The sequence below is a fragment of the Camelus bactrianus genome, chromosome X (genome assembly GCF_048773025.1).
Source record: "Camelus bactrianus isolate YW-2024 breed Bactrian camel chromosome X, ASM4877302v1, whole genome shotgun sequence".
NCBI classification, from domain to species: domain Eukaryota; kingdom Metazoa; phylum Chordata; class Mammalia; order Artiodactyla; family Camelidae; genus Camelus; species Camelus bactrianus.
Window position 1 is genome coordinate 53,969,668 of NC_133575.1, and position 27,207 is coordinate 53,996,874.

At 42.2% G+C, this 27,207-nt stretch overlaps 1 protein-coding gene across 45 annotated transcripts in view; it reads left to right on the forward strand.

Annotated features, from left to right (window-relative positions):
- Window positions 1-27,207, forward strand: part of LOC123615475 (uncharacterized) — a 166,525-nt gene that overhangs the window by 123,715 nt on the left and 15,603 nt on the right. For 27 of the 45 annotated variants that reach the window (XM_074358776.1, XM_074358777.1, XM_074358739.1 and 24 more), the window contains 6 exons: window positions 12,332-12,517; window positions 13,282-13,493; window positions 15,002-15,233; window positions 20,197-21,254; window positions 21,355-21,554; window positions 21,845-21,968. The exons of 1 other annotated variant lie outside the window; for it this stretch is intronic. The gene's annotated coding sequence lies outside the window, so the exon portion shown is untranslated. Of the gene's footprint in view, window positions 1-12,331; window positions 12,518-13,281; window positions 13,494-15,001; window positions 15,234-20,196; window positions 21,255-21,354; window positions 21,555-21,844; window positions 21,969-23,792; window positions 23,919-25,691; window positions 25,746-27,207 lie in introns of all 45 variants that reach the window. 17 more of the 45 variants (XM_074358748.1, XM_074358753.1, XM_074358751.1 and 14 more) reach the window with 15 other exon arrangements.

Here is a 27,207-nt window from a genome sequence, read left to right on the forward strand (position 1 = left end):
TAATCGTTGAGGACAGTCTGTTGGGGGAAACAGCCCATGAAGCCTGGGTGGGACCTGGAAGAGCCGCGCTTCCCTCCCTGACACGGGTGGGGATTTAACCCCCGTTCAGGCAGTGAAGGGCACAGACCCGTGAGCGGAGTTGACAATCGTGAGTATTTACGTGTATCCGTTGCATCATCTTGGATATTAATTTCAAGCTGAGTCAGTTTGTGGCGGCAGCCTCATCCTACATCAGGAATTTATAGTATCTGCTCTTTGAGGTGAAGACCAGACAGACTTGATTATTTAACAGTCTGTCTTGAATTGATATCTCAGATTCCTTTGTCAAAAGCAAAACAGCAGAAATACAGACGTCCTTTAATGCCAATGTGACCTGGAACGGGTTTAGTCTGTGCCTCAGTGGCCTTATCTGCGGGTGGGGAAGATGATAACAGTGCTTCCCTCAGAGGGGCTGGTGAGGGGGGAGTGAGAAGCACAAATGGAGGACTTACACGAGATGCTCATGAATGACCGAATTTAGTGCTCTCAGCCTGGTGAGGCCTCAGGGGCAGAGATGTCAGAACAGAGGAGTCCTAGCCGGAGCTCCATCCGTGTTGGCAGCTGTTAGGATCACTATCACCACTGTGTGTTATCAGGTAGTTTCAAGACTTGGTAATATGAATTCATGAATAATGTTAAAAGACTAGACATCTCAGATCCAGTTTACATAGTTCTCAAGATTTCCTCTGAGAAATGGATGTTTTATTCCCCATCTTATATCTGAGTTGAGTCTCTAAAAAAATTCTGTATTCCTCCATCTTTTTGCTTTAATTCCCCATTTCTTAAAAAAAAAAAGTTTTTAAATGGAGTTACTGGGGACTGAAGTGAGGGCCTCATGCATGCTAAGCACATACTCTCCCAAATGAGGTATAATCTCCCCCTCAATTTTTTTAAACTTTACTTTCTTAGTATTCAGAGGTTAGAGGCCTCTAATTCTTTTTCTGGAGACTTGTCCATGAACCTGTAAATCTATAATTAATAGACAATACTTGTTTTATTAAAAAAATCAATAGAATATTCTGCAATCCATCCAAAAGGAAATGCTCATTGACTTAAAATATTTCTCCTTTATGGTGATTTCTACTTTTTGGTCTAGCTTAATTTATTAAAAGCCATCCTCATCATCATAATGACCAAACTCGATGTGAGTGGACACCTACCTAAGGCTAAAATGCTTTCCTCATGTTTTACTTCATAGTAGGTGTTTGAGGGTAGGTATCAGTGTCTCCTTTTTTGCAGCTGAGGGATTGAGAGATGGGGCAGCTTGTCCCAAATCACACGCAGCTGGCGGTGGCTAGCTCGGTGCTGGAACCCAGGCTTCACAGGATGCATTCTTAATTGCTCCTCTAATCAGCCTCCCGTTGAGTGGTTTCCCGAACTCCTGTGAGTCCATAAATGGCCGATTTTAGTGATCTCAGCCTGATGAGGCCTTCAAAGCAGAGACACCAGTGAGAATGTGAGACAGAGTGGCCTAAATTAAAATTGTACATTTTCAAAAATGTTTTATTCTCAGGTAATGACTTAAAAATTTAATATATTTTTTATTTTAGTGCTCTGTAAGCACTAAAAACAAAACATTAAAAATAATTATAGTGCAAAATAGAAGTGGGCTTTGAAAGTCCAACCATTGCTAATGATGTTACTTGTTTTTCTCTAGTGGCGATTATTGACAGAAATACTTACAAAGACTGAATTGGTTTTATGTAGTCTTAGTATGGAAGAAAAGATTGTCAGTGAATATTGTAAGTAAAATATTTACTCTTTTCTTTCTGATGATGAATATGTAAGTTGTTTTCATGGCTTAAGTACACTTCCTCATTTGTGAAATTTGAGTAATATCGTTTACCTTGTCAGACTGTGAGTGTTAGACGCCTTGTATACAAAGCACCCAAGAGGTGCTTAATAAAAATGTGCTGTCACAATGACAGTTAATTTAGAAGGATCAACTCTGAATACTAAAGTGGGTGGCTTATTTCTGATGCATATTCAATATGTAAATATATGATATATATGAATATGGTTTAAAGTAACAAGGATTCATTTTTTTTTAATGCAGTATGAAGTTTTAATGAAATCTGTATCATTCTAGTGAGACAGGGACTAGTTAAATTGCCTTAAGCAGACGACCATGAAGATTATTTACACAGAATATGTATTGTTACAACTCAGAATTCATGTTGCCGTGTAACCATCCACTCAGACTTTTAAATTCATGGGATTCTGACCAGATCCATTAAGTTTAGAAAAATCCACATTGATCATTTTCAGGGAATAAGCTTCTCTCTTTTGTGATTAAAGAAAATTTTGATTTTTTTCCTGCACTCTTAACAGGTTTAAAATATCAAAACATTGATTTGACATGTCACTTTTTTAATAGAGAGAATAAAGCTCATGCTGTTTTAATATGTAAATAAATGTTTCTGTATTTCAACAAACTTGTATGATTTCCTGGCTCTTTGAGAAGTATTTTGCAAGATACTTAGATTACCTACTGTTGGAAAAATACAGACGTGACTTTTATGAATATAGGCCTAGTAAAGATCTGTTGGTTTTTGCTACAGTGCAAGACGTGAGGCCTAGGAGAGCTTTGCTGCGGATTGCCAGGAGGACAGATCCCAGGTCTCAGTCTCCCCTCCTGTAAAATGAAGTGGCTGGACTGTATTCTTTCCTCTTCTAAGATGAGTTTCCATGAGCCTATGTATTTTGTTTATATTCAGGAGTATTAGCAATATCAGATTAAATACTGAATACCCCTCCCTTCCCCCGAAGCAAAGTGCAGTATGTGCTATATAAGCTTTTAGTTATCTGATTCTCGTTTCTGATCCTACAGGCAATTTTTGTGTTGCATGTTTCCCAGCAACCTGGAAGGTCTTTTTAGCCATAGGTGGCGCTGTTGCACCTTCTTACAGTCTTAATTTTCCTGTTTGTAAAAGAAGGCTTAAACAACGTTATTTTATTTTGATTTCTTTGCTTAATGCTTCAGAATAGCACAGTGTCCATTATGTCTATCTACCTAGAAAAATTATCCTGCTTATATCTTAGTTTTATTCTGTCATCTCACTGTGAACATTTCAGACTTGCTGTGCAAACAATGGCAAAATCGGACTTTTCTTCCAGTGTTAGAAACCAGTGAGCCGGCATTTTATAAAACAGCTAGAAGCGGCCTCTGGAGCACCTTAAAGCTGAAAAGTGTATTGAGTTCCCTGAGTATTGACCCCGCCGCTGTCTGTTAATTGGTGGTAGGAGATTTGGTACATATACAAAGGGGTGTAGATTTTTGACTTGGGTTTGCATGCACGTGCTGCCACTGAGCCACGTGAGCCTGAGTCAGTTCGTTCTGAGTTTTTCTGTGAGATGGGGACGCTCGTATCTGCTTTGTAGAATTGTGAGAATTAGAAATTATGTAAAATGTTAACACAGTGGGTATCTCAAGAGGGCTCATAAACTTTAGCTGCTGTTTTGTGTGAAGCCATCATCTTATACTCTTTGGCAATTACTAAGAAACAGGCAAATAAGAAAAGCTGGTTTTATGATGAAAGATATTTGAGGAGGTTCTATAGTTCCTATACCCATAATTTAGCATCAGCAGAGTCAGAACTGTTACACAGTCACCCTGATCCAACGTTAAGCCACAGAATTTTTTGTTACTTCATATATGTTGGGGCTTAAGGGGATCCAATACATATACACATGTTGTCTTCAGCAGCCAACTGAGAGATGACACAAAAGAGTAAGCAGCCGATAAATATCTTCTTTGTTACTGATGAAGCCACGTTCCCCATGAACTTCAGGGCTGTGGGAAAATGCGTGTCATGATACTGTGTCCCAGAAGTAGAGACTCACCCTGTCCCAGGTAGCTCTGGGCCACAGCGAGCCTTCCCTTGAGAGGATCTGCCCCTTCATGGACAGGGCTGTCCTGCCATGGAGCTGAGCATCCCAGGTACTTCCCAAGGGTGGCCAACACTGGAGGGAAAGGAAGGGTTTCACATGCCCTACTTGTCTCCCCGGTATCACACCTCATTCTGTTAGTGTGACGAGGGCTAGCTGTGGGCCAGTGATCAGGGGTGTGAAGGGAGAAGCACTCTCCGTGGCCCAGAGGAGTGGGGAGGAGGCATCCCCTCCTGCAGTTTAAACAGGTGGTGGGATGGAACAGAAGGGTGCTCCCCAAGAGTTTATAAAAGGAGAAGTAAGGATTTTCTTTGGGACTTAGACTAGCCAGGAAACACAGAAGATGATTAGAAGGGAGACTTGTAAATCATTTTAATATTAAGTTGACATTTGTTGAGCACCAAAAATGTGCTACATTCTTTTCTGAGAGTTTTACAGAAATGAATCCTTCAATCTTCTCAACAAGCGAGTAAGGAAGGTTTGATTGTTATCCCAGTTTTACAGTGCGGAAATTGAGGCACACAGAGGGTAAGTAAGTTGGCCAAAGTCACAGAACTGGTAAGTGGCAGAGCTGGTATTTAAACCCTGGCTGTCTGGTTTTGAGGCTCACAGAGATGGGCTTTGGGTGTTTAGGGGTATCTGCATCCCTGGATCTCTGTACCTCTGTGCATCAGTTAGCCCAGAAAGGACAGGTAATGGAGAGTTACACAAGTGCTCACTGTCGTGTCTCGGCCACTGTCCACGAAGAGTGCACCGTGATTGGCGTTAATTGTTTTCCAGGCAGTAGATCTGTTCATATAACAGAAATTTAGTCCATTGAGTTAATCTAGAAACCCTTCCTGCTCTGCTTCTGTCCATGCTTGCCATGTGACTGCCTGCCCATGATTGGGCCGTGGAGGAGAAAATGTACTCATGGTTGAACTCTGATATTTCAGTCTGGTTCATAGTTTCACGTCTTCTGTTACATTAAAAAGTTAAGTTTCTGGTTTTCTTGCATCAGTGTCTCATGAGTTTGGTTAATGTGAAACCAGTCCATGGGAGCCCAGGGGTGCTGACGGTATGATTTCTGAGCACGTTGTGGCACTTCTACCCGTGCAGACCTGACTGGAGGATGTCTGCCTTCCTCACTGATTTCTCCCAACAGCAGGGTCCTCTCCCACCCCCGGATGTGAGACAGGGAGCTCTCTGAGTAGGACAGTCAGAGGACAAGTCCACCAATCAGAAAACGATGAAGTACCTGGAAGTGGATTTAATAGACGAAAAGGGCTTCCAGGAAGTCCGATGGGCTGTTTGAGTCCATTTGGTGAAAAGCTGTCCACTGTCTGTGGTTGAGCTGCTTCTTTGCTTTTGAAAAGTCTGGATTAGATGAAGGGATTTTAAAAAGCAGAAAGGAGTGATTTCAGGTGGTACATCCACACCGGTGAGAAGTGATGGATGACCGCCTGTGTGAGGCATAGACAGAGTCTTACAAACTTCATAAAACAGCTTTAAAAGCTCTTCCATCTGAGTGCACTTCATATGGGGTCCAGTTCATCTCTGGTCCTGCTGAGAGGGAAAATAATTGATGATGGCAGAAAAGACACGGAGGCATCAAAAAGGTCTCAGTCATGTTCCCTGGTTAAAGGATGTGGCACAGTGTAATATATTTGAGATGGTTTTTCACTGAACAATTTTTAGTGTTTTCTGGGACTTCCCAGTGTCCCAAGGTTCCATGCAGCTGGGTGTCCCCTCAGTGCAGCTCTGTCAGCACTTGCCCTGGGCTGACGTGGTGTCACGGGGAGCAGGACGGTCAGCGTCCCCGGCTCCTCTGAGCTCCGTCTCCTCATCCACAGTGCCGGGTTTCTCATCCATGTCTACATAGTAGAGTTCCTGAGAATCACACGTGATGGTTGTCAGGTGTGATTTGTGGTTGTTTCTGTGATTGTCATATAGACAATATTTGACAGAAACACATGTTTTTTTATTGTAATTGTAGCACCTAGATTGCAGTGGTTTTTAGTCTGCATTTTTTTTATAACTTTATTCTTATTTTTAAATATGCACTTATTTTTATTTATTTTTTTTGGTGGTACTGGGGACTGAAGCCAGGACATTGTGCATGCTAAGCAGGTGCTCTACAACTGAGTAATACACACCCTCCTTGTCTGCACTTGAAAATAAATATTGCAATAAACAAAATAGCTAACACCATCATGGGTCTTAGTCTCTGTATAGACAATTGAACACGAATGCTATTTCAGTAAGAATTAATGTTGTTGGGACATACTTTTCTGTATCTGTTAATGTGCTTAAAAACGATCATAGCTAGTGATAAACACGAATCTTGGATCCAGTACTTCTTACAGTCTCTTCTGCCATCATGGGAAATTACATTCTACAGAGAAGGCTAATTGGGTCTCTTTGATATTTGGATGGTTTAGCAGATGATCAAGGCTTTCAAAAGCTGACAGTTTTGTATTTTAAACTAACTACAAAGTTATCTTCTAGAAGTTGGAAGTCCTAAGCTTGTGAAGTGCCCAGTAATCCAGGGGGTATGTGTCTGTGTCTGTGTCTGTGTGAACGTTTGTGTGTGTGATTTCAAGAAGGTAGAAATAAGTTCCATATAGACTTCTGATACCTTTCTCCTCCAGTTCAATGTGTAGATATATATTTACACAAATAAATTGATATTCTTTCTCATTTGGCATATTGGTGGGAATACGAGGTACTCAAACTTGTTTCAGAAGGGTTGGGGAGCATGAGCTTAGAAAATGGGAGGAGAAAGTGGCAGGGAGGCACTTCACACTTTGTGCAGGATATGAGAAACAGTAGTTTTTCTTTTTTTCTTCAAAAGCAAACTGGCACTGAATTGTAACATGCTATTACTCAGAATTGCTCTTCTGATCAGATACAAGTGCCTCAGATTTTTCAAGGCAACATGAATGATGAAATGTGTTTTAGCAGTTATCTTAAAAGTAGTTTTATTTTTCAAGTAAAAGGCTATAGCTTGTTCTTTCTTCCAGCGGAACAAGAAATTCTCATTGATCTATGTACAGGATCTATGTGCTTAGTTACTTTGGGTTTGTTTTAAGTGCTTGTTTCATTGTGGTGTGAATGAATGTTTAAAATTTCTGGATTTTGATCTTTAGAACATGCTGATTTATCAGAACTGTTAAAAAACTGATTGTTCTTTGGTCCTCGTTTGGTGGGGCACCCAATTGATTTCTGTTGTCTGTTAAAGAGGGAAATTCTTCCTCTAGCCTGCAGATCATTAAGTGAATGGTTTGCAGTGAGTCTTTAAAACTCATTGAATGCATTGAGCATGTCTGTCCAGTGAATTTTTAATTGACTCATAGTAATGACTTTGCTTTGGTTCTGTGACTTTTGCTCCTCTCCACAATAATTTGAATTCTCTGTTGCATTTTATAGACGTGTTCTTAACAGGGGAAGAAATTTTGCAATTTTTACAGATGTGGGTTTTCCTATCCCCTCTGAATGCCTTCTATAATTGATACAACAAAAATCTGTTATTGCAGTGCTTAATTATTTCATAAATTATTTTTTGGATTAATCAGAAACAATGACAAAGACTGATAATAAAAAATACGAAAACCTTCCTTCCTTGGAAGAATAGAAATCAGGTGGTCAGGCTCACGCATGCTTTGTGCCTGACACACTTACTCTCATGTCATTGTGTATCATGATTCGGAGATGGAGTTGCTTCAGGTTTTTATAGATTTTTGTTTGAACATTTTTGTTGAATTCTTTCTCCAGGATGATGTTTCCTGTTGGGTTTGTGGAAAGTGTAGAAGAAGGGAAACAAATGCTTTGTTTTGTTTTCAGGAGGCCTGAGTTGCTGATGAGAAAATAGTTGAGGGTGGGCTGAGGAACAGAGTGACACTCCCTCTCCTCCAGGCTGAAATTGATGAACAATGAAATCAATTAATTGTATCGGTATTTGACCAATAGAAGTTAGCGAGCCCAAGCTGGCTAGTCATGCCCAATGGAATGTACTGAATACACCTGCAGAGTTAGGTGCTTTACCAAGTAGAAGCAGCTTAGAGCAATCAGAAAAATCAGTCCTATGATGAGATATAAAAAGAATATAATATCTTTTATTTCTGAAGCTTTTCTACGTTAAGTTGTGTAGAGCTAAAATTAAGTTTCACGCACCAGGAGTTAAGAGTGTGAGTGGTTCTGTGGGATCGTTATTCAGGGAGGTGTCTAGATCCTGCTAGAGTGGCTGAAGCTGGCAGGAAAAGACCCAGAGCCAGGATTTGTCATCCCAGGGTGTTCTCCATAATGGTTCCATGTGGGAGCCCATGATTGGGTTAACAAATTATAACAGACCCCAGCCGCCTGTCAACTTTAAGAAGAAAAATCTGTGCTTAGTAACTGCTTTGCAAGCAGGGGCCTGTGCATCCTCACTCCTGTCTTCTTGCCTTAAAAAGCAGAGACAATGTTTGCTTGCATAGTTGAGGTTTTAGATAGCACTCTGCTCATTGCAAAGCAAGGACCCAGGCCCTCAGCTATAAACGCTGGGCTTGTGTGTTGTTAGATAGTCTATTATCCCCAAAACAAGGACCTGGCTGGTCTGCTGGTCTGCTTTGTAATTCACATATCTAAAAAATGTATCTTGTCCCCTCACCCCATGACTTCCCTAAAGATACACTAAGCCTTTGTACTCATTGTGGATTCTACAATCTCTGTCTCATCCTGCCTTTCCCCAGGTTCCTGCTTACTATCACACACCTGTTAATGACTTTTTCCTTTGATTATACACAATAAATATGGGAGCATTTGTCAGGCTCATGGAGTTGGCTCCCTACTCCCTTTCACTCTGTTAACTTTTTCCACAGAGTCTTGAGTAATTCATTCCATGTCGGTACGACTTCTGCCAGCCAGAACCCACAGCTCCAGGTGAGAAGGATGCAGGCTTTATCACTCCTAACCTAGGGAGAGACAGAAGAGTATTGTGATCTGCTCCCCCGTGGTCCCTTCCTGTCCCAGGGCCACTCCAGTTCACCTGCATCCTTCTGGCCTCTGCTCACAGGGCCTCTGTCCCAGGACTGACCGCAGCCTATTCTTCCCTTGTCAACATTTCCTGTGCCTTTCAGAAGTTGGTCTCTTCTCTGCAGTTCTACCCTGGCAGATATGATGGTGGTCAGCGTGCTGGTGGGCAGTCCCTTGGGGATTGCCAGGAGCCATGCTGATTCTCCTGAGTCTCTCATTCTGGGTTACAGAACTGTCGAGCACCGGAGGAAGCCCATTCACGAGAGGCCAGCACAGCATTGCATCACTTTCATTTTATTTTTGAATTTTCAGTGTAGAAATTATTTGTAGCAAACTGTTCCAGATTTTCGGCCGCCTGCTTTCCTCACCACCTTTTCCTTGCTGGCTCTGGTGCTTGTTTTAACAACCAAGTTCCTTCTCTGGTCATTTCTAGCGGCTGGGCTTGCCGAATCCTTGATCTGCATTTGAAGCAGAATGCTTCTTCGTGAGTTCAAACTAATTTTCCTATTTCTGAATATTTCGTGTACACTCAGCAACTGTTTCAAGTGAAATGCTCTTGTCCAATTTCGGTTAACTCACATTTGCTGATCTCCTGCTTTCATGCTGAGAGCAGTTTCTTCTTCCTGTAATAAAAGTTAGCAATATGCATTTACTATGGAAGGTCCTGGCCCGAGGTGCTTTTGTTCTTAACAGTTTTAATACAATTCACCCTTTAAAATGTACTGCGGTTTTTACTCTATGCCCAGAATTGTGCATCCCATTCAATCTTAGAACATTTTCATTCCCCCAAAAGGTAGCCCCGTATGCATAAGCAGTCATTCCCATCTTCCCCATCCTCCCCCAGCCCCAAGGAGCCACTCTTCTCTGTGGATTTGCCTGTGCAGGAAATTTCATGTAAATCGAGTCATTTCATGTAAATGGAACCGTCTATTGTGACTGACTTCTTTCACACTGAGTAACGTTTTCAATGTTTGTCCACGTTGTGGCCTGGGTCAGTACTCTATGCTTTGCTATTGCTGAATAATATTCCACTGTATGGCTGGGCCCCACTGTTTACCCATTCATCAGGTGATAGGCACTTGGGTTGTTTCTGCTTTTTGGCTGTGATGAGTAGTGTCGCCGTGAACATTCCTGTAGGAGTTTTTATGTGGACATTTGTTTTCAGTACTCTTGCGTGTGTGCCCAGAGAGCAGAATTGCTGGGTCATTCAGGAACCAAATATTCAAATCTCTGAGGACGTGCCAGGCTGTTTTCCAAAGTGACCACGCTGTGTTACGTCCTCACCAGCAAGGGCTGCGAGCTCCGCATCCTCTGTGTCCTCATTATTGCTTGTTACATTTTTTTTGATTATAACTTATTTCAGTGAGTGTGAAGCGGTTTCTCCTAGTGGTCTTGACTTGATTTCCCTTACAGCTAATGATATTGAACATCATTTCATTTTGCTTATTGGCCATTTGTATATTTTCCTTGAAAAATACCTTTTCAGATCCTTTATTCACTTTTTAATTGAGTTGCCTTTTATTGTTGAGTTGTAGGTTTTATTTATTTATTTTTTTCATTCAGAGATACAAATTCCTAATCAGATAAATGATTTGAAAAAATTTTCTCCCGTGTGTCGTTTTTTCACTTTCTGGATGGTGCCCTATGAAGCAAGGTTTTAAATTTTGATGAACTCCAATTTATCTCTGTTTTCTTTGTTCCTTGTGCTTTTGGGGTAATATTTAAAATCTGAGGTATTTTATTTAAACTTTTATATATAAAATAACTTAATTCTTAGTACCGTTCTAGGAGACGGGTGCTGTTGTTGTTCCCAGTCTATGGATAGGAGACTGAGAGGCAGAAAGTTTCACTGACATATCAGTGTCACAGCTACCCAGTGCTGTGGGAGTTCAGCCCCTCATGTTTGTCCCCAGCATCTGTGCTCTTCAACACCATGCTCCACTACTTCCTGGAATCGTTAATGAAAGCGTCTTTCCTTTTTTGATTTCTTGCTAGTTTGTTTTCTCATTGTGGACCTCATCTCCTCATTTTCCTTGCAGAGATCAGTGCAGATTTATTTTAGGTCTCATGTAGGCAGAAGCATTGCTATCAGTTAACTTCTTTATTACTCACTCTCCAGTGATGATTGTTGCTAGTTGACGTAATCAAGTCATGCTTAAGTCTTTCCTGTTCATGACACTAAAAACAGTCATGACTTACAGAATGCTCAAAGAAGAAAGTACTTGATTGATTTTATTTTGCTACCCCATCAAGCCAATCAAATAAAAACCCCGGTGTTGACACAGATTATAAGCCCTCCAAAATAGGATCACTGTCTTCCTTGTGTTTCATTTGTTTGGTCACAGTGTCTGGATAGTGCCTTGCTGTCCAGCTGTTTTGTTAGGATACGGTGCTCGTGAATCATTGTAAGGACAGACTTTTGACAACGGACTATGTTGTTCATTTCACGAGGGAAAAGGTAATATAGAAATACTGCTCAGATCTATTTTAAAATTAAGCTTGGAATTTTGAGAAGAGTTCAAGAAACCATACAGAGAACTTTTTGAATAATTTTAGATCTATCTTAGACACATTATGGTTAGATAGCAGAGTAACTTATCAACTAGATTTGACAAGAGGAGTGTATTATTGATTACTTGTTTTAGTTGAAATATTCTACCTGGGGTAAAGTAATCAGTGCCCATAAATGAACAAATATGTTTGTATTTCTATGCAACATGGGAGCAGACTTCATATGTTTCTATATAATATATATGACTGTGAGTTTTAATCTGTCTGTCAGTGTTTTTATAGTTTTTCAGCAATGTTCTACCTTTAGAATTCTTCTAAGAAATTCACCCCCGATTCTAGTGCAGTTTGTACTGTGTATCCTGTCTTATGCATGGGATTCCACTGTCCCCTCAGTGAGGAATTTCCTCTCCTATTGAGTTAGTAGCAGAGTTCAAAGAACTGTGATTTCTAGGCCTTTGCTCTCCATGTGTTTGCAGTTGGCTGTCAATCACGATTTTCCCTTTCTTGAGTTTTCATTGTTCAATTAGAATTTTTGAAAATAACTATTAATATGTTGCATCGGTCTCCCTAGAAACTTGATGTGTTTGTGCTTTTCAGTTTTCAATTTATGAAAAATGTAAGTGCACTCTTGTTTTTAAGTAGTCCTTTTTCATTAGATATTTGTTTACCTCTGTATAGTTAAAATATTTTTTTCCCAATGAATGAATAGGTGTGCATGTTTAAAAGATACCTTACTTTTTATTTTACTTATTGTAACAGTTATATTCATTGTAGAGAATTTAGAAAATAAGAATAAACACAAAAATAACTTAAAAATGGCTTCTAATCTCACCTGGAGATACAGTTTTAAGGTTTGAAATTGAGAATTACAAGTCCTCTCACGTTGTTCTTCTTTTTCAAGTACGTTTTGGTTACTGAGACCCTCGAATTCCCATATGAATTGTAGCAGCATCTAGTCAGTTTCTGCAGAGGAGCCCAATGGGGTTGTGATCGAGACCACGTTTAATATACGGATCGCTCTGGGGAGCACTGCCATTCCAAAAGCGCTGTCTTCTGATCCAGGAATGTGCGTGGTGCGTCTGTCCAGGTATTAGGTGTTCTTTAATATTTTTTCAACAATGCGTTGAGTTTACATAGTATTATTTTACTTTTTTTTTTTTTTGCCTTTATACTGAGGACAAGTGTGCAAGGTACCGGGATCAGAAGTGTATTTGAGCCCCGCCCCTTACTGCCACCATGGACGCTGCACTCTTGCTTTGCCCTCTGTACAATTTGCACAAAATAGGACCTCAGTAACTCTCTCTTGAATGAATGATTATATGATTGTTGGATGATGCTTGAGAGTCCTTGTGATGATGTCTTTTTCCCAGCCTTTCCCCTCTTCTTAACTATGCCCTTTCTCTTCCTTTCCTCCAGCCTGGGTTTCAGCCTGCCTATGGCATTTGATTTTCCCTGTCTGTAGACGCTTCCTTTCACTGGTTCATGATAATGTTACATGTGGGCTGAGGAAAATTACTAGATGTCAAGAAAGAGCAAATTCATTGCATGCTAGTATTTTTAGACTGTGGTATTCTTTTATCGATTGAAATTAAATCAGACTGACCCCCTGAGCCCTCCCGTGAGCTCTTTTCGCCTTCCTACACGTGATACTGCTCTGGTTGCTGCATGTGCCCTTCCCCCAGCCTTGGATTTGGAGTTGAGTAAGTCACCATCAGTGGAGCCCTCTCTTTAAAAGATGAAGAGAACATTTGCTCCTTCTCCCTGGTTGGGGACTTGGATGAGATGAGGTACCAGATAAAGAATGGAGCCCCACCTCATTCTGACCCCCGCTCTTTCTGTTCCTTTCTCTAGGGGAAAAGAGTACAATTCAACAGTACAAAGATTGATTGTGAGCTAATGAGATAGACAAGACAACCGAACATTTATTAAATATCCTTTCATGCCAGAAACAAATGTATTATACACACAAAAAGCACATAAAGCACGGTAATACTGTGGTTACAATCGTGGGTCCGAGTTCGAGTCCTGCTCTGGAGTGACCAGTCCTGTGAGATGGAGAACTGGTATGTCGGCTTAGCCTCTCTCGGACTTGTTTTCTGTCCTGCAGAGACGGGGCTCGCTAGGCATCCCCCCCCGTAGAGGTGCTGTGGGGTGTAAATGATGCACGTGGGCAGCCCGAGCACAGCTGCTCATTCCTCGTAAGTGCAGGATAGCATAGCTTTTGCGGTGACGGCTTTATGACCGCCCCGGGTAGACTCTCAGTGCTCCAAAGGGATGCCTTGTGGTTTGGAGGTGGGATTCTCACTTCTGTAAATACCCAAGGATTGTGTTATTGGGCCCTGCTGATTTGAATCTATTCTTTAGAAAGTACATATTGTAGATATATTTTTCAAACATGCATGCTTTTTTTATTTTATTATTTATAATTCTACCCTCTCATCTCTTGGTGTGACTTTTCATGAAATCCAGGAAACAGTCTTAAGCTACCTGCCTCCTCACACTTCTCCATGGTGGTTTTCTTCCCTGACTAGAAGAGGGTTTTGCATAGGAAATTTTCTTTGTTCCCCTTTTCTTGGAGTCCCTCTGTTTGTCTGCCCAACTCTCACCTGCCCCTCTGTCTATTTCTCTACCCACTCATTCTTCTGACTTGTTCCAAGAAGCATTTTAGGTAGCTTACAGAAGAACAGATACCAAGTAAACAGGTGAGAAAATGCGGCCAAGTTCAGACAGTGAGGCTATGAGGCGAGCGTTTGTGAGGGTTGCAGGCCTGAGACACACGCCTCTGCCCTGTGACTTATAAGATCGACAGCAATGTGTGCCTGAGGCGCCCATCAGACACAGGGAAACAATGTTTGTGGGAGATGCTCACTGGCTGTGAAATAAATAAGTGGCTTAGGAGAAGCCCAGCCTTTCCAGCTACTAAGGCTTAGGAGAATATTTTGAGTGTCTTCCAAAATCAGAGTATTGCATCGTTTCATTTGTCACAGTTCTACATGTAGTTGGTTACATTCTATACCTGGAAATTTCTCCAAAACTGCTTCCCACGTGAGTCCCATGGCTCGTGAAAGGGGTGGTTCTGCTCATTGACCGGTGTTAGCCAGAAACAGAAAATGACAGCCTCCAAGGTGCCTGGGATTTGTCAGTCATGTTTTGTCAGTGCTGTTGACTTCAGAAAATGCTTTCACAGTTTCTCTCCATCTGAGGTGGCAGCGTGCTCTCTTACCAGCATCAGGAGCTCAGGGCCACTGTACAGTGGGGGCTGACTGCACTGCCGTCAAGACAGCTAAGGTAGTCACTGCAGGCGTGGTGCTTTTACGTAGTGCATTTCGTGTTCTTTAATAGAAGGTTTCAACAGGGAGTTAATTAACTGAGTTAATTAACTTTTAATAAATATGATGCTATGTTGGAAAGACAGGTATAGGCAGAATATAAGCTGTGAAGACTTTAAAAACGGTTTCATTACTGAAATTTCAGTAGGGAAGATTCAGTTTATCTTATTTATGCCTCTCTTTTAAAGTAACAAAGAAACAAGACAGAAAAAGCAGAGGATGTTTTCTGTTCTTCCTCTCAGCTTACAGGTGCCCTCACCTCCAGTGGCATCCATCCAGACACCAGCACTGACACTGGCCGTGCTCAGAACTGCCTCAGCCCTGAAGACACAACTGACAAATAGAAGGGGGCCACGCCCTGTTACAGCAGGTGCTCTCACTTTGTGGGTCCTTATGTAACTGCACGGTGTTATTCAGGATCGCCCGTTCTACATTGTGTGACACTGCTGCGGTGTCTCCTAGATATTTGTTTCTGTAAGTACTCGTGTATTTTCTCCAATATGCTTTACTACACATCTAAAAATGCTTTTTTTTTTCAGATGAAAAATAATGTGTATTTAATATAATAAGTGTGAATAAAAGGGGCAAAAGAGGCTATCATGGTCCCACTACTCAGAGATAATAATTAACACTTTATCATCGATTTTCTGTTCTTTTCGTCAGTGTGTATCACCTCTGTCATAAAAACCAGCGAGCACTCTGTGCCTGTTTACTGTGTGGAGACCTCCATTTTCCTTTCGGCTTATTACATGTTTTTCTACAATATTCTATCTCCCCTGGCATGATTTTTAATGACCAGTATAGCATTCTGCCTTGTGGATGCATCGTCCATTTTACTTCGGACTTAAATAAAGTTTTAAATTCCAAGTATACTTAACTGAAATACTGAAAAGAGAACTGTGGTGTTACCAAAAGGCCCCTACCTCCCTTCCCCTTATTTCCTGAGAGTAAAAACTGTTGACAATGTGGTGTATATACTTCATGACTTTATGCCTATGACATATATATATACACATACATACATACACGTATATTAGAAATGTGTGTGTATACATGCTTTATGGAACAATAAGGTCATACTATAAGTTTTCTGCAGCTCGCTTTATTCACTCAGGGGTATATCATAGACGTCCTCCCACTGCAGACTCACCCGGTCCTTTCAGATAGAGTGGAGGGGTCTCCTGATGTGCAGGTGTGGTCTCTTGTGTAAGGACAAATTTGGTGGGAGAGTGCTGTGGACAAGGAACTGGACCACGCCGAAACGCCGGCCCCCTCAGTCCCCACAGCTCACCGTGATTTACCGCGTCATTGTCTTGATGGTGGACACTTAAGTTTTCTCCATTTTCCACTGTCAGAAAAGATGTTGGACTGGCATCCTTCTTGTACAAACATTCTTGTGATCTTGTATGAGTATTCCTTTAGTTAAGGCTTCTGGAAATTTAGTCCCTGGATGTGACATTTACATTCATCACAGGCTCCTTTCAAGTGACTCTAGAAATTCCTTCTCCAGTGGGGAAAGAAATGATGTAGAATAACTTATGTAACCAATTCTCTATCACTGGATATGATTTCTCTTCAGCTTTTCTTCCCACCATTGTAAACAGTGCTGTGTAAATGCCCTGATGAGTACATCTTTTTGAACTGATTTTGTTTTCTAAACAAAACGATTCCTAAAAGTGGAGTTAAGTCTGTGTGTACACACGTTTTTCAGAGTTTACATATCCATTGACATGTCGTCCTCCAAAAAGGTCGCTCACAGTTTGTTCTCTCACAGATGGACACTAGCTAGAATATCTTTTAAAAATATTTGCCAATATGATGAGCAAAAGTGCTTTTTCATTGTTTTAGTTTGCACTTGATGACCAGTGAGGTATTGAGCATTTTTCACTCATTACCCATCTGACTTTTAAAAAGTGAATGATCCCTTTTGTCCATTGCACACATTTAAGTGAGGGAGCTTCTTGTTGCTTTGTGACAGCTCTTTGTATGTTATGAACATTAACCCCTTGTCTTCATCAACATGTATCACAGAGCTTTTTCTTGTAATTTCTTGCCTTTCATTTTGTTCAGTAAGTTTATTTTTGTTGTGGCCCAAAATATTCTTAAGATAGTAAATGTCTTCTTTTTGGGTTTTATCTTTGGTATTATTCTTAGAAATACTTTCTTATAATGGTATAAATCTCTTCTGTAGGTTTTTTTTAATCTCTAAGATGGAGATGATAATAGTACTTGTTATAGTGAGGAGAAGTTGAATTAATATGAGCAAAGAGTTGTATTTGCTGTTATTAGTACTTTTTAATATTTACATCACTATCTGTAATTTTTCTTGTGGTCATTATGACTGGAATAGAATTTGTTCTTTCCAGGTGATTCTCTGATTGTCCCAGGACAATTATTGAATTCATACTTTTCTCTTTGATTTGAAATCCCACATGTACAAAATAGTTATGTACACTAGAATCACTTTTTGATTTCATGGTTTATTTCTGTCAATCTCACTTTCTTACTCCAGCGCTATATCTTACATATTGCAAACATTTATTTAATATCTGACAGTGCGATTTGTTTTGATTCTTTTCTTCCATCCCAAATTTTCTTGGCTAGTATTATGACTTTATTTTTCCTGAAGAATTCTAAAATTCTTTGCTCAAGTTAAAAAAAATCAGATAAGAGTTTTCATGGGATTTTTTAGTAAGTTTTGAATTATCTTTAGGAGAACTTACATCTTTACAAAACTGCTTTCCTCCATAGAATTTGTTGATGTCTCTACATTCACACCTCTTACTTTACCCCTCAGTATAGTCCTGTAGTTTCTTCATGTACAACATGGGCATTGTTTTTGAGTTTATTCCAGATTATTGTTGATGTTTTTGTTAATTTTGTAAGTGAGAATTTTTTGCTATTATATTTTTTAACTGTTTAAACTGACAGCTAGGAAGGCAGATTCGGTTTGTAAATACTCACTTTGTAACTTGTCATTTAAAATTGTAAGTATTAAGTACTTGTTCCAGAATCCTTTCTTTTCTGTTTTTAAAAATTTGTTTCCAAAATTATCAAAATGGCCATAGCTAAGTAGTATAGTTGGGGAGAGAGATGGAGAGAGGTAGTGTGGCTCATGTGCAAACTGTGAGCAATTTCATGGCTGCCTTTAGGCTGGAGAAGATGCAGAAGAGCCCAGGTTAGACCAGGGGTGGCTTTGTATGCACTTGAAAGCCAGCTTTCCTGCCTTTATGGTGAAGCCTGGTGGGCGTGTCAGGTAGATGATCAAGGTCCGATGGAGGTTATTGGCTGCACAGAGCGCTGTGTCTGTGAGAACTGGAGACCATCACCATGGGAAACGCTTGGTGCCGGGAACATTGCAGGGGAGATGGGAATAATGTGTGTTAAGGATTTTCCAGTCCTGGGAGTGGGAAGAGCAGACTTTGCATTCAGATCTGAGTTTGAATTCATCCTGTCTTTTTTACTGGTACTCTGACTTTTGTCAGGTTATATACCCTCTTTGAACTGCTGTTTTTTTGTTTTTTTTTTTTTTGTCTCTCAAAATAGGAGAATTACGGCCTGCTGCTAGAGTATTTGATCAGGGTAAATGATTTGTGTCTATAAGATGCCACGTACAGTCACAAGCTCAGTGAGAAATGGGCTGTCACCTCTTTTTCTGCAACTCAGTGCTTGACAAGACATGGGGGAAAGCTAGTCCCTAATTTGTGTGTGATGCAAGTAGGAACAAAATTAATGTTTTGAGTTTCCCTAGCAGTATTCTTACTCCTTTGCTTCATTTACTTCTTTCCTCCTTTCCTTGCCCCTTTCCCCTCCTCCACCAAAAGTGCCTGAGACTCTCTCAGAACACTAGATTCATATTACTTTAAAGGTAGTCTCATCCTCATGAAATGACAGTAACATTAAAAAAATCTGTACACATCCCAGAATTCATTGTATTTGATTTACACACACACACGCATGCGCACGTGCGCACGCGCGCGCACACACACACACACACACACACACACAATCAGGCTACCTCCCACACGCTGAGGGAGAAGGACCACTTTTTCTGAGTTTTCATTCACTGAGCGTGAGAGCAAAGTCTCTTACGCAGACTTTCATCAGGCTTCGTGCATGGTATTTTTAATTGGATTTCTGCTTTGTGGCCATAGAAATATTCTCCTAATAGAAGAGAGGAAGTGGAGACATAGACATTCTGCTGAGATATTGGTATCATATTTGAGTTGGATAGGACTTAAGACAGCATAGAGTCGTAACTTTTTATGGGTGAGAATACATGATGTTGTAACTTGGACAAGAAAATGGGTCTTCTGCCATTGTGTCCATGCAGGTGAAGAGGCACCTGGGTGGGGGATGGCAGGGATCCTTCTTGCTTGAATTCCAGGGTCTTGCTAGTTTTCATTGCTCAGCTGCCTTTAGTTTATATCCATGTGGCCTCTCATGGGAAGGTCACTCTGTCCTGATAGACTGAGTTTCTTATCAGCCAAAAGCTCTGGACCCACTCATATTTTCCAGAGTTTTTCTGCTGACCTGCTGACGCTTTATATAAATGAGACCTAAGAAACTACTGGATATAAAATCCTTATTGTTATCATTTGCCCTCGAGTTCCATAGGAATGGGGTGCTGTCTCAGGCTGTCTAAGGCTAGATCTGAACAAAGATAGGGTGATAGGCTGTGCTGCTGGACCCTCCACAGTCGAATGGGACTTCCACCTTAATTTTTAGAATCAGGCAGATGAGTTCAAATCTTGCCTTTACCAGTTATTAGCTTTGTGACCTTGGGGAAGAAACTGTACTTTTTTGTGTCCAAGTTTCTTTGTCTGTAAGTAAGTTCAGTATTTATTTTAAGGTTTTTTTTTAGAATTCAATGAGCTAATACCCTCATTTATACCTAAAATACTGACCGCGTGTTTCAATGCTGGTGCCTTGGTAGTTGATTACTAAGGGACTCGGCAGTGAGATTGGGGGTGGGGGACCACTGGATAATAGAGCTTATATTCCAGGATATGCTTGTAAAAGACTGGATGTGCAGTGGATTTTTAGTAAATATCCACTCCTTTCCTAATCTGCACTTGTTGTGTATATATCTTTATACTAATATATGAACAATTTTTATTGCAATTTAAATATCTCTGTACTACTTAAAATATGTAGCTATAACAAAAATATGTGAAATAAAATGATTTGACTTTTATTTTCTTTTGAATAAGCCAAACAAAGTAAAATAGAAAAGAAAAAAGTTTTGAAGGAGTAGAAATAATTTTATTTCTGTGGAATCAATTCTGTATAATAGGGTTTTTGGTTGTGTTGTTAAACATCATATAAAATTGATACGTTGTGACATACCGGAAATGAGGAAACAGGGGAGACATACTACCTCCAATGCAGTCATTTTGTTACTAAGTCCAAACTCTTTCTGCTTGCTGCATGACAGGCCAATAAATCGGGAGGTGAGGTGTTGGAGCAAGGAATAGTGACTTTATTTGAAAGGCTGGCAGACCCAGAAGATGGCATACTGATGTCCTGGAGAACCGTCTTCCCCAAGTCAGAATTCAGTCTCCTTTTATACTAAAAAGGGGTGTGGGTGTGTTTGTTTGTTGCAAACTTCTTGCTGTACAAATTGTTTGTCCTTGGAATCCTTTGTTCTTGCAGCTGTCCATGTGGGTCAAATCATGGTGCCCCTGTAAAACCTCCAAAAAAAACAAAGGTTATTCTCTATTTTGCAACTTGCCATCTCTACATAAGTGCAGAAGAGCTAACATCCTTAAAGATCAGAGCCCAGAGAATAGGCTCTCCTGGATATTTCAGGCTAAAGGCAACTTTCTTTTACAAAAGTTGCAGAGCTAGCAAGTCTGAGTCTAGAAAACAGGACACAGGGTTAAAGCCAAAGGAACACATCTGAGATGGAGTCAAATTTGTTCTTTTCTATTACAATTTCTTTTTCCACCTCATAAATAATTTTAGTAAGAAACATGAGCAATTTTGTATTTTTGCTTCTTTATAACGGATAAGTGGGCCAACTACATTTTTGTGAGCAGGGATGCTGTGCGTGCCTTGGGGTCTCAGCAAACTCTTGTTAGGGATGGTCGGCCCTGCAACATGTCTGATGCCCCATGAGTATTGGTGAGGTTCCCCCTAACCAGGGGCTCTCTTCAGGAACCAGATTATGGGCTTGACCTCTGGAGACCTCTTTTTCAGCTGCAGGAAATTTTTTCAGATACTGTGATTGAAAACTCACTCCAGCTGGCGATAATTAGGGAATAAAGGAAGAGGAAAAGGGCTTGGAGTAGAGTAGAAGAGAAGGACAGAAGATCAGGGAGCCTGGGGGCTTGGCAGCGGGGCCTCGGGGGAGAGAGGAGCAGAGGTGGGGAGTGGCCCCGCTCCGGAACCAGCTCCTGCACATGTCCCCGCACCCAAGCCACACAGCTTTTAATTGGCCCAAGACTCTCTCCTGTCTGGATGTCACCCTGGGCAGAACCTTGAGAATCAAAGGTAAGGGGTGGGCAGCACTAACCTAGGGGATCACTGAGGACTTTTGTCAAGTCCACAGTGCCTGTTCTGGTCATGTGTCTTCACTTGTCCTTTATCTCAGGATCTGAGAAGCAGGAGCAAGGAACTCAGGGAGAGATCCAGGAAGACATCTGACTGTGTTAAGAGACGATAGTCACAGTGACACGGGGAGCGAAGACACTTGCAGCAAAGTAAAATAACTTCACAACTATTGCATCAGAGCTGCAGGTGTGAGAGAGCCTAAGCCTGCCTCAGAGTGCAGGGGACAAGCGGAAAGGAATGGTAAAATTAACACTGACAATTGAAATTTTGTTAAATAGCCTGCTACTTTTAATTGTATCACTTGAATGTATGCAGGTGTATTTCTGTGAGCATTTATAGGTTCACACAACCCCACCAGCCCCTCTTGCCCCCATCGGGGATGGGCTTTCTCAAGCACAGTGCCCCTCCTGCTTGGGTGGGCCATGCTGGGGCCGGGCTGCTTGCAGGGCACTGAGTCCCCGAGGGACGGCCTGCGAGACACGACAGGAACATCTCTGCTCTTGACTGGGGGCCTCCTTTTCCCCCTGCAGTGTAAGAATGCCGGTGACTCAGTTAGAAGCATGCTTCCAAGCTGTCCGTGTCCTTGCCATCCAGAAGCAGAGCCTGGAAGCTTCCGAATTTCTCCAGAATGCGGTTTACATTCACCTTCGACAGGTGAGTGTATGTCCTTTTACAAGTGGAGGAATTACTGCAGTTTTCCTGGAACTTACTCACCATTAGTCCATCTGATGTTTCTGTGCTAGTATTCAGTATGGCATGCTAAAAGTTCTGGAGTCAGATTTTGAAACCCTGATGAAGAGGATTATTTATTTTATTTCTTTATATGATAGTATTTTACGTTCAAAATTCAGAATTTTCGGTTCTTTGAGGAATGTTTTTGGGAGTTGGAGAAATAACTTTGCTCTTACCATCTATGTGACCTGTTGCTATATGCCTCTCACCTGTCTTCTGTCACTTGTGAGGCGGTACCATTTGTGACCCTGTCAGGGTTGTTCATGTTATAAAACATAAAGTCTGTTAAAGTACAGTCCCTTTTACTCCGAAGACATTTCACAGATACTACTTAAATCTGGGTGTGGTTTTAAGAAGACAGAATCATTAGAATATGTACTTGCAGGTTGCTAGTGCAAAATCCCCAAATCAATAGTCTAGCTCAACATCTAAAATCTATCTAATCTACCTTGGGTTTGTATGGATAAGTGAAGCAGTTTGCTAAGAACTCAAGACCAGGTTTAGAACACAGGCTGGTGTAGCTCAGCAGGTCCTCCCAAGCTGCTGCTCTGCCAGGGGGCGGGGCCGAGGGGAGAGGGCGTGTCCTGCCCTCCCTGAGCTGACATTTTCATGGCAAAGACATTCACCAGGTGAAGAACTTGGAGTTTCTTCTAAGAAAAGTGGGTTTGAAAAGAGTCCTAAAAGCACGGAAGTGACACAATCCCATTTGTCTCAAGTAGGGGAGAGTGGCTGTGGGGCCACTTGGGAGACTCGTGAGTCCAGGTGGGCAGTGTTGTTGGCTTCCACTTGAGCGGTGGGATGGTCAGTGGGTAAAAGTGAACAGATTGAAGGTATGTTTAGATGGTAAAAAGAAAGGATGAATGCTGTCTGTGAAGGTAGGATGGAGTAAGGCCCAGGTTTCTGGGTGGATTAATGAGGTAAATGATGGTCCTGCTGTGCTCTGAGGAGGGAAAGCTGCAGAGGGAGTTCTGGGGGAAAACTGATGAGTTCAGCTGTGGGTAAGTGAAAGGCTGTTAGATGTGTGGTCTGGGAGCTCTGGTGAGAGCCAGTAATGAGTAGGGGGAGGGGAGAGAGACTTTCAAATCATTTTGTCTTGTGAACATACAAATAAGGATGAGTAATGACACACTTAACACCTCTATATTCTGGATTTAAAAGCGAGTAACATTTTGCTATATTGAGTGCAGAGGTTCTTAAATTTTTTTAATAGAAATAAAATAAATAGAAACAAAATAGTGGAGTTAATGAACATCTTAAAGTTGAGGTGTGTCCTTGTATGTATTTTGATACCTCATCTGTTTATAACCATAATCTACAAAAAGTTAGCTTGCTTAGCATAAGAGTTAAACAGAGGGAAGTGGCACACACTGTTGGGGGTTGAAGCTGATCTTCTTGGGCAAATTATGTAGCCTCTCTGTGCCTTAGTTCCATCTTCTGTGACTGCGCCCGGGCCCCTCATCACAGCTGATTTCCTAGACTAGATGTTGGGAGGGAGGCTGCTGTAGGGAGTAAGAAGAGGCAACTGCTAGGGATACTGAAGCGAGAGACAAAAACAGATTAAAGCCGATGAACTGAGTACAAATACCCTCAAAACAGAAAGAATCCTGCAGTGTTTTAAGCCACTTAGCGTAAGGGAAACAAAATCACGTGGACCCAAAGCTCTTGAGCATGTGAGTATTGTGGGTGGGAAGGTGTCATCAGAAAAGGGTTGAGGAAAGGCCTTTTGGTTTCCCTTGACGTTTCCAGTAAGGATGGGGAGCAGAAGTGAAAACCCCCCGCTTCACAGTGGAAGCTGCTGTTTTGTGTGAAACTGACCAAAGGTTGGAAAACAGTCATCAGCGATGCTGGCAAATGAAGAGACTTCTGGATGAGGTGGGGCACTTGCTGTGACTTCCAGGTGACCTGCTGGCTGGGGGCTGTGAGGCGGGCAGTAGGTTTGCAGGGTGACCCGTGTATAATCCCTGGCTCTGAGGCTGCTGGTCTGACTAGCAGACCTGGGCACCCCCAGTCCTAATGGGGCAGCTAGGGATGTGGCCTGGGACACCTGCCGTGTCGAGGGCCAGGAGAGGGCTCCCCTGAGGGAGTGTCCCTGTGGAGAGTGGAATCGTCCTCCTGCAGGGTAGGAAGTGCCGCTGAGCAGGGGGCCGGATGCACAGGCAACACCAGCCTGAGCACGGCGGTTTTGGGAAGCCGGAAGTCATAGAGTGGCCAGAGCAGCCTTGTTCCTGAGAGACTGGAGGGAAAAGATGCTGAAAATGCAGGCTAGGGTCAGACCCTGTGGTGGGTTATGAGAGACAGTAAAGGACTGGTCAAGGAGGCACGAGAGAACCCTGTGGGCATCCCAGGTGTGGCGTCACGCCGGCGGGAGGAGCAGAGTTATACACTTTGCCACTTATTAGCTGTGTGACTTTGAGCAAGATCACCCCACCTCTCTCTATATATATCTTCATCTGTAAATTGACAGTGACAAGGCTTAGTTTAGCTCTCATCCTCTTTGTCCAGTCCTGTCAGTGCTGCCCTGCAAGGTTCTGCAGCGGCTGCTCTTATCCTGACATGGGAGGGCGTAGAGGGACATTGTAGCGCCCGAGGGCAGGAAGGGGTTGCTTTAAAAGCAGACATGTAGCCGCCTGCAGCTGCAGACCTGCAGGCAGTTTGGTTGACCGTCCTGGAGAGGACTTTGGAGGCCTTAGCATCGTCTTAAGACTTGTTTTCCCTTGGGGACCGGATTTGCCTTTGCAGATTAATATTGAAGATTTGGGCATCTGGCAAAGCTGTTTTCAGAGATGGGTATATACGTAACATATCATATAAAATAAAATGCTTTTATTTAATGTGTGGGACTTTGCAGATGTTGGGAACAACTCTGTTGGCCTGGTCTCCACGGAGGACACTAGGGGTCAGCAGAGCGTGCGGGAGGGCAGGCAGCCCGCTGTGCTGCTGCGGGGGGTTCTCCCCAGCATGGTGCTCTGTTGAGTTGACTCTTCTCGGAGTTTGGTTGCCAAGTGAGCAGACAGCAAAATAATGAGTTCTGGTGGGATTGTATAATGACAGGAAGAAAGAGGAACCCGTAGTTTTCGGGACTAGAACATGCTTCTGGTTCCTGATCCAGTGTGTTCCATTAAAGAATTGATGAGTTGTGTCTATTCAGAGACTTGATTGATATAAACGTTGAGCCTAAAAGTTAAGAGTTATGTTTTATTTGGCGGGAGGTCTCGAGCCGGTATGACAGCCTCTCAGATCACTCTGAGGGACTGCTCCCAAGAGGTAGGGGAGGAGTTAGGATATACAGGAGCTTTACAACAAAGACCAGGTAGTTGGAACAATAAAAGATCGCTTGTTATCTAAAGAAAGCCAGGTATCTCAAGTTCAAGAATTTAGTGCTTTTCTATTTATGGGAGGAAGCAAACATTTGGACTCACTGAATACATTCTTTAGACAAGCACCTAGCTATCTAGGGCAAGTATCCTGTTCTTTCTTATTCTGAGTCTGCTCAGAGGGCACCATTGTGAGTGGCTGCAGAGGCTGGGCTGCAGGCCTGTCCTTGCTGGGGGTTGGAGGCAGCCGCTGATGACTTGGTTTCAGCATGCTTTGTTTACTGACATGGTTGCAGTATTTTCATTCACATTGTAGTATTTTCGTTCACAGACTGATTATGGATATCTGGAAACTTGGAAAGCACCCGAGATGGAATTACCACAGGTGCCTTCTACTTTAATAAGCCGTGTGCAAACATAAACATGGAGGAAGCATACAAAAGGATTTGGTGGTGTAGGGAAGGGTTTCTGCACATTACAGGTGAAGGCAAGGCAGAATTCCTCTTCTTTGTGGGCAGGGACGTGAGTCCACCTTTCTTTTCTGTAGTGGTTTCTGAGAACAGTTTATGGTAATTAACAAACATTGACAAATGGTGGCACACATTGCATTTAAGAGCTGGCCGGCTGCAAACTTGTGTATTGGACAGGTGGATTTCATAGGCAAGTGGTCAGGTGGATGGGAGAGAGATGGAGCCCAGGCCTGGGCCCAGATTCAGGTTTAAATCGCCATTTCCTCACCATAGGGTCTTGGATTAGAATGTAACCTCTCTTAAACTGTTGGTGAATCTGTGAAATGGGCATGATAATATTCGTTTCTTCCTGGGATTGTTGTAAGTTGTAAAGAGTATTATAGCACACATGAAGCTCTTAACACACTGGCACTTAGCAGTGTTCACTGTGTGCAGCCGCCCCGCTTGGTGTGTGTCAGAGCCGTAAAGGCAGCATGAGTCTGTTGAGGACGCACTGGTAGCCCCTTGAATAGGTTGTGAATTTGGTGATTTCCTTTAATCCTTGTAACTCTGTGTGTCGTGGGCAGTTATTTTCATGGACAGATGAGGAATCTCAGGGTAAAGAAGACTGTAATTTGCCCAAAGCCAGACCAAAATTTTGGGTGCAGGGGCCTCGGTTCAGCATGGGCCCCTGGGACTTCTGCCCTCTCCGTTCAGCACCAGAGCCAGACGTGGAGTTGGCTGTCACCCAGCCCAGAATACCCAGCAGGAAGCAAGAGACACCTGGCCCTGTGCTGCTTGAGCAAAACTCCGGAGGAGAGGCAGTTACAAAATGGATAAAAATAAAAACAGACGACTGCAAACAGTGATCAGCTCTCAGAAGGAAAGGAACTCGCCTCGCCGTGCAGAGCTGGGAGCTTTCCCGTCGGGGCTGCTCTGGGGGCGTCCATCTCAGCTAAACAAGCTCTGCTGCTGCACCAAGGCAGGAAGGCAGGGCGCGTGTGACCATGTAGACTGGGCCTCATTGATCATACTCATTCCCCATTAAGCGGCAGCTGTCACGGGCACTTACCTAGTAAACAGATGTCGGCCATAATCATCACGCACTTTGCTTGGTAGTTTTATTGGCCCCACCTTTGAGATGAGGTCATTGAAGATGGGGAGTTTGCTGCATGCCCGTGATTACCTTGGAAATACCCCGACTGGTCTTTCAACCAAGACTGGGGTGGCTGTCATGTCCCAGCCCTGTGAATGGCATCATGTAGCTTCTCCCAAGTGGCCCAAATGACTGACATTGATTTTCTTAATTCATAGGAAATTGTATGTGACGATAAGAGAAAAATGTAGTAAGAAATTGTTTAGAAAAATAGAACAAAATCCAATTCTTCCCCCGCTGGG